The 9,016-nt window shown below is 40.8% G+C and overlaps 1 pseudogene; it reads left to right on the forward strand.

Moving 5' to 3' along the window:
* Positions 1–3,942: 3,942 nt before the first annotated feature.
* Positions 3,943–4,271, forward strand: LOC123845519 (U6 snRNA-associated Sm-like protein LSm3; annotated as a pseudogene).
* The last annotated feature ends 4,745 nt before the right edge of the window (positions 4,272–9,016 follow it).

Genomic DNA, 9,016 nt, shown 5'->3' on the forward strand with positions numbered 1-9,016 from the left:
CTGGAGAGTAACTTGGCAACATCTATCAAGATATTTAATGTTGCCAATGCTTTTGACTAGGTAATTGACCTTCTAGGAATGGCCCCAAGGAAACAATCATAGTCATACACAAAAATTTATGAACAAGATATTCTTTACAGCCCATGTCCCTCAGACCAAATTCTTGAGAAAGACTAATTACTTGCCATAGTTGGACCTATGGTTCCTCATCCTCCCCCAACCCCCTTATCCCCATGCTCTGTCCTTGTGTCAGATGTCTACCTCTGGTCCAATCAGTTATAACTGAAAGGGTTGAGAGGTGAACAGGGTCATTTGATAATCAGGGCTGTCCCCTCCAGGGATAATGGATGGGGAGACAATACTTTTTGTACAATATTTAATGACACAGGAAAATAGCCACGATGTAATGGCAAGTGAAAAGAACAGACTATAAACTACACGTGATAGATCTTAATTTTTAAAACACAAAATTACTCAAAAAGAAATAGATACTTACAAAAGTGAATTATCCAGGAACCAAGCTATATATATACACGTAATCAAAATCCATTTGTGAAGAAACTCTTCAAGCTCTTTCTCTACCTTACAAACGTTCAGTAGCACTCCCCTATGTTATGCTGCACCCGTCAACTCTACAACCTGCTCCATCGGAGCATATCACCAACAGTTCAAGTGACAGTCAGGATTTGTGCCTTCGTTTCCTTAAGGCCATGGAGAAAAGTGGGTAGCAACATCAAGTTTTTGACATAGGCCTACAAGTAGAAATTGCAAAGTATAATAAATATTGTAATTCCTTCAATTATTTTTTAATCCATCTGTAGATGTATAACACAAACACACATATACACTTCTGCACATGAACACAGGAAAAAGCACTGGAAGGACGAATACCAAAATGCAAATGATGTATCTATCTCTCAGTGATAGAATTACTACTGTGGTTTGTTTCCTTCTTTATATCTTTCTGTATTTTGTAGATTTTCTGCAATAAAAGTATCTTTCTTTTATAGTAATAAACAGTAAACATTATTTTTTTAAAAGATTCACAAAAACTCTCAAAGGGTAGCAGAATATGCCACACCAGAATTTGACTGAAGGAGTTCAGGACCCAAAATATGTTGCTTTGGCACGTTGATTATTTTGAGCTACAGGCACTTGAAAAACAGCAAAGGTGGGGAGAAGCTTTCTCTGAACTCCCCTCATCTGCCTGAAGACAGATCCTCCAAAAGCAACTCCATTGTCATAGGTCCCCACCTCCAGTTTCATCAACCAAGGAAGACTGACTCTTATCACAGGAGAGGAGACTAGAAGTAGATACACCACCCAGACAAACTTGGTCCTAAACTATCATACTGTTCTTCTATCCTTCTTAGAACCTATTCATCTCTCCTAAAAATTAGTCATTCTCTCCTAAGAGGTCTACACACCCCTTCCCCTTTCCCTATTAGAGGGTATTTAAGCCTGAATTCTAAGCCACCTCAGGGAGTAACTTATTTTTTTTCCTATTTTTTTTATTATGTAACTTATTTTTGTCTAAGAATCTTCCATGTATACATGAGGTGTACATGTTGACAAACGTCTTTGCCTCTTGTCAATCTCTCTTTTCTTATAGGAGCCTCAGCTAAGAACTCAGAAGGGTAGAGGGAAAATCATTTTTCCTCTGCTACAGTATTCTTTCACAAAAAAAACAAAAACAAATAATGACCACGGCAGATACCATTCCTGAGCACATCCCTCTCTCCCCCATCCCGGTCTTCTCTCTGTTGGTCTATGTAGGAGGTGGAGCCACACTGCAGTGGGTAGATAAAGCCATGTTGATTAGCCTAGAAATGTACTCTGTGCTGATATCTTCTATTTGCTTCTCCAGATCCACCCTCTTCTTTCCTCTGCCCTTAGTGCTCTGGTAGACTAATCTGTATGGATCTGCATGACCAGGCTCCTTTGTCCTCTGGGATCAGTTGGATTTGGCGAATCTCAAGGCAGGGTGTTTGCCAGCAGGGAAACTGAGGACAGCAGGGTCTGCCAAAAGCCATAGCTCCCCAGCAGCTGCCAGGCTACCCTCTCTGTTGCCCCTCTCTCTGTAAGCTCTGGTAATTGGGTTATCCTTTTATCTCTTCAAGCCTGGTAGTGATAAGGCTCCCCATTTTTACTGCCCCAGAGCCCTGCACCCTTTCTGTCACATTTCCTAAGAGGTTAAAACCAACCTTTGTTAAACTCTCCTTAATTACCCAACTTGAGTGTGCCCTCTGTTTCCTGCTGAGTTGCTAATAAATACATGCTCCACACATCCTGGCCCATAGTGCTCACCACCTGTTTACATTCTTCCAGTGACTCTCCTGGGTTCTCCCACAACAAGGTCCTCACCACATTTATAGCTGGATCCTGGAATTGCTCAGGCCTCACAGACTTCCTTCCCACTCAGATCTCTCGGAGGATGAGGCATCTCGTAGGTTCATGGAAACTATCCTCCTGAACAATCTCTGTTCCTTAGTGCTGCCCCAATGTAGGCCACTACCCAGACTGCTGGGACATCCCAGATATTCCACCACTGCCCCTTTCTCCTTTCCATATCATGCTATATTGTCCACTTTTATTTTTAATCCTCAAATCTAAACTTTGCCACACACATACACACACACAAAACACACAAAGAGGCTTTGTATATGGTATTCAGCTATTAGTGAAACTAAAAAGAAATAAAAGAATTATTTATATACTCAGGATACTTTCCTTTGTTCGTTATATATATTGAAAATATCTTCTCCAAGTTAGTGACTCATCTTTCTATGCTTGCCACCTTAATTTTCCCTAAAATCACCCTGTATACCTCCAATTATATTCAAAATGAATATAAATTTGACCTCATTTCCCTGTTCTTGAAACAAATTTGTACACCTCCACTCTCTTTCTTGGGAAAAACTCCTTTCCATCATCCTAGAGACATCCACGTGACACCATGGACTCTCTGCAGCTCACCCGTTCCCGAAAATGCCCAGGAATGTGAACGAATCCTGGTTTTTTGGACAGGGCCCTTAGTTCTCCAAGTTATGCCACCAGGCATGGGCCAAACAAGCCACTAATGCGGTTAGTGAATGGAGTTAGCCAGTCGGGTGAGAAGGCCTCCCAGCTCCACAGCGAGGTGATCAGCAGACATTCAAACTGTGGAGAGCCACAAGGATGGTGTCAAAAAGACTGGGTTCAGCTTGAGTTTTGCCCATGCTCTGGAAAACCTCTCTCTTTCACCCTTTGGTTTTAGTTGTTTTTTCTACTCTCTCACTCTCCTGCTCTCTCCTTGTGTCCTCATACCCTTTCTTCTCTTCCCATTAGGGTGGTGCTGTTCACAGCCCATGGCAAATCCAGGACAGCCTGGCCTAAGACATTTTATCATCACATGGACACATAAACCAAGTGTTCCATTAAAACCTTGGTGGGAACTTTTGATCAGGATTTGACACACCTGTTGTTCCACAGCCTGAAGATCTGCCTTGACTTAGACCCTTTCAGAGCTTTCCACTTGGGAAAGCACCTGTCTATAATTTTATTCATTTTCTTTCTTTTCTTTTTTAAAGATTTTATTTATTTATTTATTTGAGAGAGAGAGAATAAAAGACAGCAAGCATGAGCAGGGGGAGGAGCCGAGGGAGAGGGAGAAGCAGACTCCCCACTGAGCAGGGAGCCTGACCCCGGGTTCAAGCCCAGGACTCCAGGATAATGACCTGAGCCAAAGGCAGATGCTTAACTGACTGAGCCACCCAGGTGCCCCTTTATTCATTTTCTCCTTTGTGTTTGGCACTAGGAGCATTAAACTCTACCTCCTCTGAACCTTCCTGGTTGACCTTCAGGGTTACTTTAGAGCGATCCTACATTCTTTTCCTCAGTCTGTAAAAGCTCATCAACTCTGTATGAACCTAAGATATTTTAGAAAGCAATACCGGGGAGAGGCGGGAAAGGGCGCAGGGTTTGAAACATGGCGGACGACGTGGATCAGCAACAAACTACCAACACTGTAGAAGAGCCCCTGGATCTCATCAGGCTCAGCCTGGATGAGCGAATTTATGGGAAAATGAGAAATGACAGAGAGCTTCGAGGCAGATTACATGCTTACGATCAGCATTTAAATATGATATTGGGAGATGGGGAAGAGACTGACTACTATAGAAATTGAGGAGGAAACATACGAAGAGATATATAAATCAACAAAACGGAATATTCCAATGCTTTTTGTCCGGGGAGATGGTGTACTAGTTGCCCCTCCATTAAGAGTTGGCTGAAACATGGGGCGCCTGGGTGGCTCAGTCGTTAAGCGTCTGCCTTCGGCTCAGGTCATGATCCCAGGGTCCTGGGATTGAGTCCCACATCAGGCTCCCTGCTTGGCAGGAAGCCTGCTTCTCCCTCTCCCACTCCCCCTGCTTGTGTTCCCTTTCTCGCTGTGTCTCTCTCTGTCAAATAAATAAATAAAATCTTAAAATATATATATCTTAAAAAAAAAAAGAGTTGGCTGAAACAAAGAATTTATCATGTATGGAATATAGGAGCTTTTGTATGATTGCCTCTTTAAATGTAGAAGACATTCAAAAGAGAAACCTGCGTACATTTTGATATTAAGAAATGACCAAGGATTCTTCCACTCCTGAAACGAGTTGATTTGCAGATAACTAAAAAATTCTTAAGCTAAAGGGCATTTTAATTTTTTTCCAACCCTTTCAATAGATGTGATCACCAAGATGCAGAAAAAAAGAAAGAAGGCACCACGGGGATTGCCATCCGGGTGGAGAACGTGGTACAGGCATGGTGGAGGACGTAGAGTGTTGAGAGGGACTTTTCTAGCTGGTCATGATAAGATGTGCATAGTGAGAACGTTAAATAGCAAAACTTAGAGGTGCCCCCCCAGCCAACCCCCTGGTGGTTCCACCACCTTCCTGGGCTTCCTTGCCGACTTCAGCCCCATCCCCCCATCCCATCACTTCCTCTCTCCCGCTTTAGCTTCTTGCTTTCCCACCTGTCTTAGTCCATTTGGGCTGCTAAAATAGATACCATAGCCTAGGTGGTTTAAAAAGTAAACTTGTTATTTCTTTTTTTTTTTTAAGATTTTATTTATTTATTTGAGAGAGAGAGAGAGAACATGAGGGAGTAGGGTCAGAGGGAGAAGCAGACTCCCCGCTGAGCGGGGAGCCCAATGCGGGACTCGATCCCGGGACTCCGGGATCATGACCTGAGCTGAAGGCAGTTGCTTGACCAACTGAGCCACCCAGGCACCCTAAACTTGTTATTTCTTGCGTTCTGGAGACTGGGAAGTCCGAGATCAAGGCAGCAGCAGGTTCCGTGTCCAGTGAGTGCCTGCTTTCTAGTTTGTAGACGCCATCTGCCATCGGTGTTCTCACATGGCGGAACAAAGCTCTGTCAGGTGATCTCTCTGGGATATGTTTTATTAAGGGCATTAATACCTCATGAGGATTCCACCCTCGTGAGGACCAATCCCTCATGAGGACCTACTTGCCTTCCCAAAACAACACCTCCAAACACTGTCACATTGGGGATGAGGTGTCCAAACACGAATTCAAGGAAGTCACAAACATTCAGTCTATAGCACCACCCATGCTACTTTGCATTATCCACTCAACTGAAATGTTCTGGCTTCCCTAAATCACAGAAAAGAGGGTCACCTCAAGCAGTTTCTTAAGTACAGCCCCGCAAACACCTTAGAGGCCAGGAACACCAAGGAAAACAGTGGAAATGAACAAAGACTCCATAAATTACCCTGCCACACCAGTCAGGAAACAGCTCCTTTTAGCCTGCTGGACTGAGATTTCCCTGGTGGCAGCATGGCGGGGTGGGGGCTCTTGGCTGTAGGCCAGTGAGATCTAGCTCACCAAGACTGGAGGATTCCGGCCATTGGTACCGCTCATTTAGCTTTGGGATCACATGTTGCCTTGTGGTGATTCTGATATTATTGTCTTCTATCTCCATTTAGTTCCCAATTCTCATTTCCCTTGTTGCAGTTATATATCCTGCCTTGCCAACAACACTCTAGTTCTTATAAGAGCAGGGACCTGGATTTATATCTCTTTCTATGACCCATGGAACTCAACAGGTGCTTGATAAATACCCATCAAATTAAATCATGACTTTTAAACTTTAAACAAGCCCCCTCCTTTCCAAAGTAAGATCCTAATTATTTCAGTCTTTCTTCTCCGATAGGTGGTTCCTCCAACCCTGAATATTTATAGTTACTCATCTCCAAGTAATCTTCCTTATGTGCAAAGAAAGATATTTCAGCTATGGAAGAGTCATGTTTTTAGAGAAGCAGATATTTAATTTTTTATGAAATACTTTGTATCTCATTTCCAATACTCGGCTGATGAAACAGCATTTTCTAGGCTACCTAAGGTGAGACAATGCCTTCAGGGATCAGCCTGTAAGAATGTGCTTCTCAAATGCGGTCCACAAACTCTGGTGGCCCTGAGATCTTCTCAGAGGGCCAGCAAAGTAAAAACGAATTCCATGATAATACTGAGAGATTGTTTGCCTTTGTTAGTGCTGGATGAACATCAATGGTGCAAAAGCGACAGCGGGTAAAATTTCGGGCCTCTTAGCTGGAGTGCTGGGTGTCTTCTTCAGCACCATGCCCTGGCAGTTTAAAAAAAAAAAAAAAAAAGCATTTTCATTTAAGAATGTGCTTCATGATGTAGTAAAAATTATTAACTTTATTAAGTTTTGACCCTTGGGAACATATGTTTTTAATATCCTGTGTGACAAAGTGAGAGCTACCTAAATAACTTCCACATTATAAATATGAAGGTTGTCTCGAGGAGAAAAGCACTCATGCAATTGAATTATGAGCTACGCTCACTTTCTATATGGAACACGTTACTTGAAAGAATGCCTGACAGAAAATGGCCTTAGTTTCTGACATATTTTCTCCGAAATGAAGGAAGTGAGCCCATCCCTTCAAAGAAATAAAACTGACAGTATTTGTTGCCAATGATAAAATTTGCAATTTCAAACAAAAATTACAATTTCAGAAAACCTGTATCCCTCACTGCCAACTGGACAGCTTCTCTCAATGCCTAAAGACTTTGATAAGTTCCATGGTGATATTAACAAGAGCATTGTTTTATATTGTAGAATGAAACATCAACATTTGGAAGATCCAGAGAATTCAGACAATAATTTCTGAATGAATAATTCACTATGTTACACAAATTATGCATTGGTTTAAATTTTTTAAAAAATCAAAGTGCAAGGTAAATCAATGGATTTTAGTATAACAGAACATGAAAAGATAATACGGTATCAGATTCCACAATGCAACTAACCTCAAAGAAACCACCACTGGGTGAGTTTTAGTGTAGTATTAAAGAAGAATATCCACAGTTATCTTAAAAAGGCTATGGAAATATATTCCTTTTCCAACTATTTATCTGTGTGAGGCCAGATTTTCTTCATCTACTTCAGTTAAAATGGTATTACAAGAGCTTAAATGCAGAAGCAACTAATTATCCACTCTTTTCTCCTAAATCATACGTTAAAGAGATTTGCAAAAATATGAACACAATTCCATTCTTCTCACTAATCTTTTAATTTATAAAATATAGTTACTTAAAACTGTCTTATTTATAATAACATGTAATGGGCTTATTGTAATTTTAAAATGAACTAATAAATAGCTTTTTGGAGTCTTCAATAAATTTTAATTTTGGGGTCTTGGGACCAAAAGGTTTGAGAACTGCTGGTCTAGGATAATTCAACCTGTAGGTTTTCTTTGATCATAACTTACTAGCATAACTAACAGGGAGGTACATCTTTAAAGTATAAACTGGATTATTTTTTAACCGTGTGTCTTATCTGACCCTTGCCTACACTGAGGCTCCTGGCTGGTGTTTATGGTGATGTTTATGGTGCTCACACGGCATGATTGAAGAACATCTGTATTTCACTCCTCAGAGGAACTTAGTGCTATTTGCAAATTTGCAGGTTTTTCCTTTCCAGGTCATTCATAAAGATGTTGAGTAGGAGTAACCATTCAGCTTTATGTTTTCTGTCTCAAAGACAACTATCTGCCCTTGACTAAACATTGCCCTCAGTTTCACAAGATTTCAACAATTGGACTGACTGTGGTGTAGGGCTGATAATAGTCAATATTGACCACATCCATATGTTTCCTTCTCTATAGATGTATATAACCCCTGGAGGATTCCTGGGGCATTTTTCAGGCATGATTTCTCTTTACAGAACAATTTCCCCAAATAGTTCATGCTTGATTCAGTATTCCTTGATCTTGCAGCTTGAGTGACTTATTCCATAGAGTCCTAGGCACTCAGAGATGGTTCATATTAAAATGGCATTCCCTGTTCTATGTGATCCTTGAATTTCTGCCTAATTTCTGATATGAATTTGGTCTGACAGAAGTTATATGCTTTCCTGTTTCTGTCATTTGTGGAATGTTTCCCTTCTCCCATGAAACCCTTTTACCACCAGTGATTTCGTTTACTGCTCTAGTGAACAACATATGATTTTTCCTCCAACATCTAATTTGCAAAATTGGTGACATTCCTTTCTCAAGAAGGTATTTTTAAAGTCTTTGCATTATTTTTTTAATGAACTACAGGTATTTATTTCAATGCAGCAATTTGGTTTTATTTCCCTTTTAAAATTAAGCATCTTGATGGATTTTTTTCTTACTTTTCCTCTCCCTCCAGATTCTGAATTCAATCATGTTGCCACTGTTATGTAACAGTTCACCCACAGCCACTTTGTGTAGCTGTTCCTGACCACCACTCAGGACAAAATACAATATATTTCTTTCCTTGTGGATTTAAAGGCTAACTTTTTAAAGAAATAATTTGTATTGTCTCAGACTCTTTATTTCTATATCTGGTCCTGGCTCAAAGTACTGCTACAATTTGTATAAATTGTTCTTGGGGGGAAGGCGGGTAAGTCTGTGGCTATTATCATTTGGTCTAATTTTGTAGCTTCCCTTCTTACTACAAAATCTCAGCTCAGGCTCATCCTTCAA

This window comes from Mirounga angustirostris, unplaced genomic scaffold (assembly GCF_029215605.1).
Source record: "Mirounga angustirostris isolate CCGP_5_RB_7025 unplaced genomic scaffold, mMirAng1.0.hap1 SCAF_6, whole genome shotgun sequence".
Classification (NCBI taxonomy): domain Eukaryota; kingdom Metazoa; phylum Chordata; class Mammalia; order Carnivora; family Phocidae; genus Mirounga; species Mirounga angustirostris.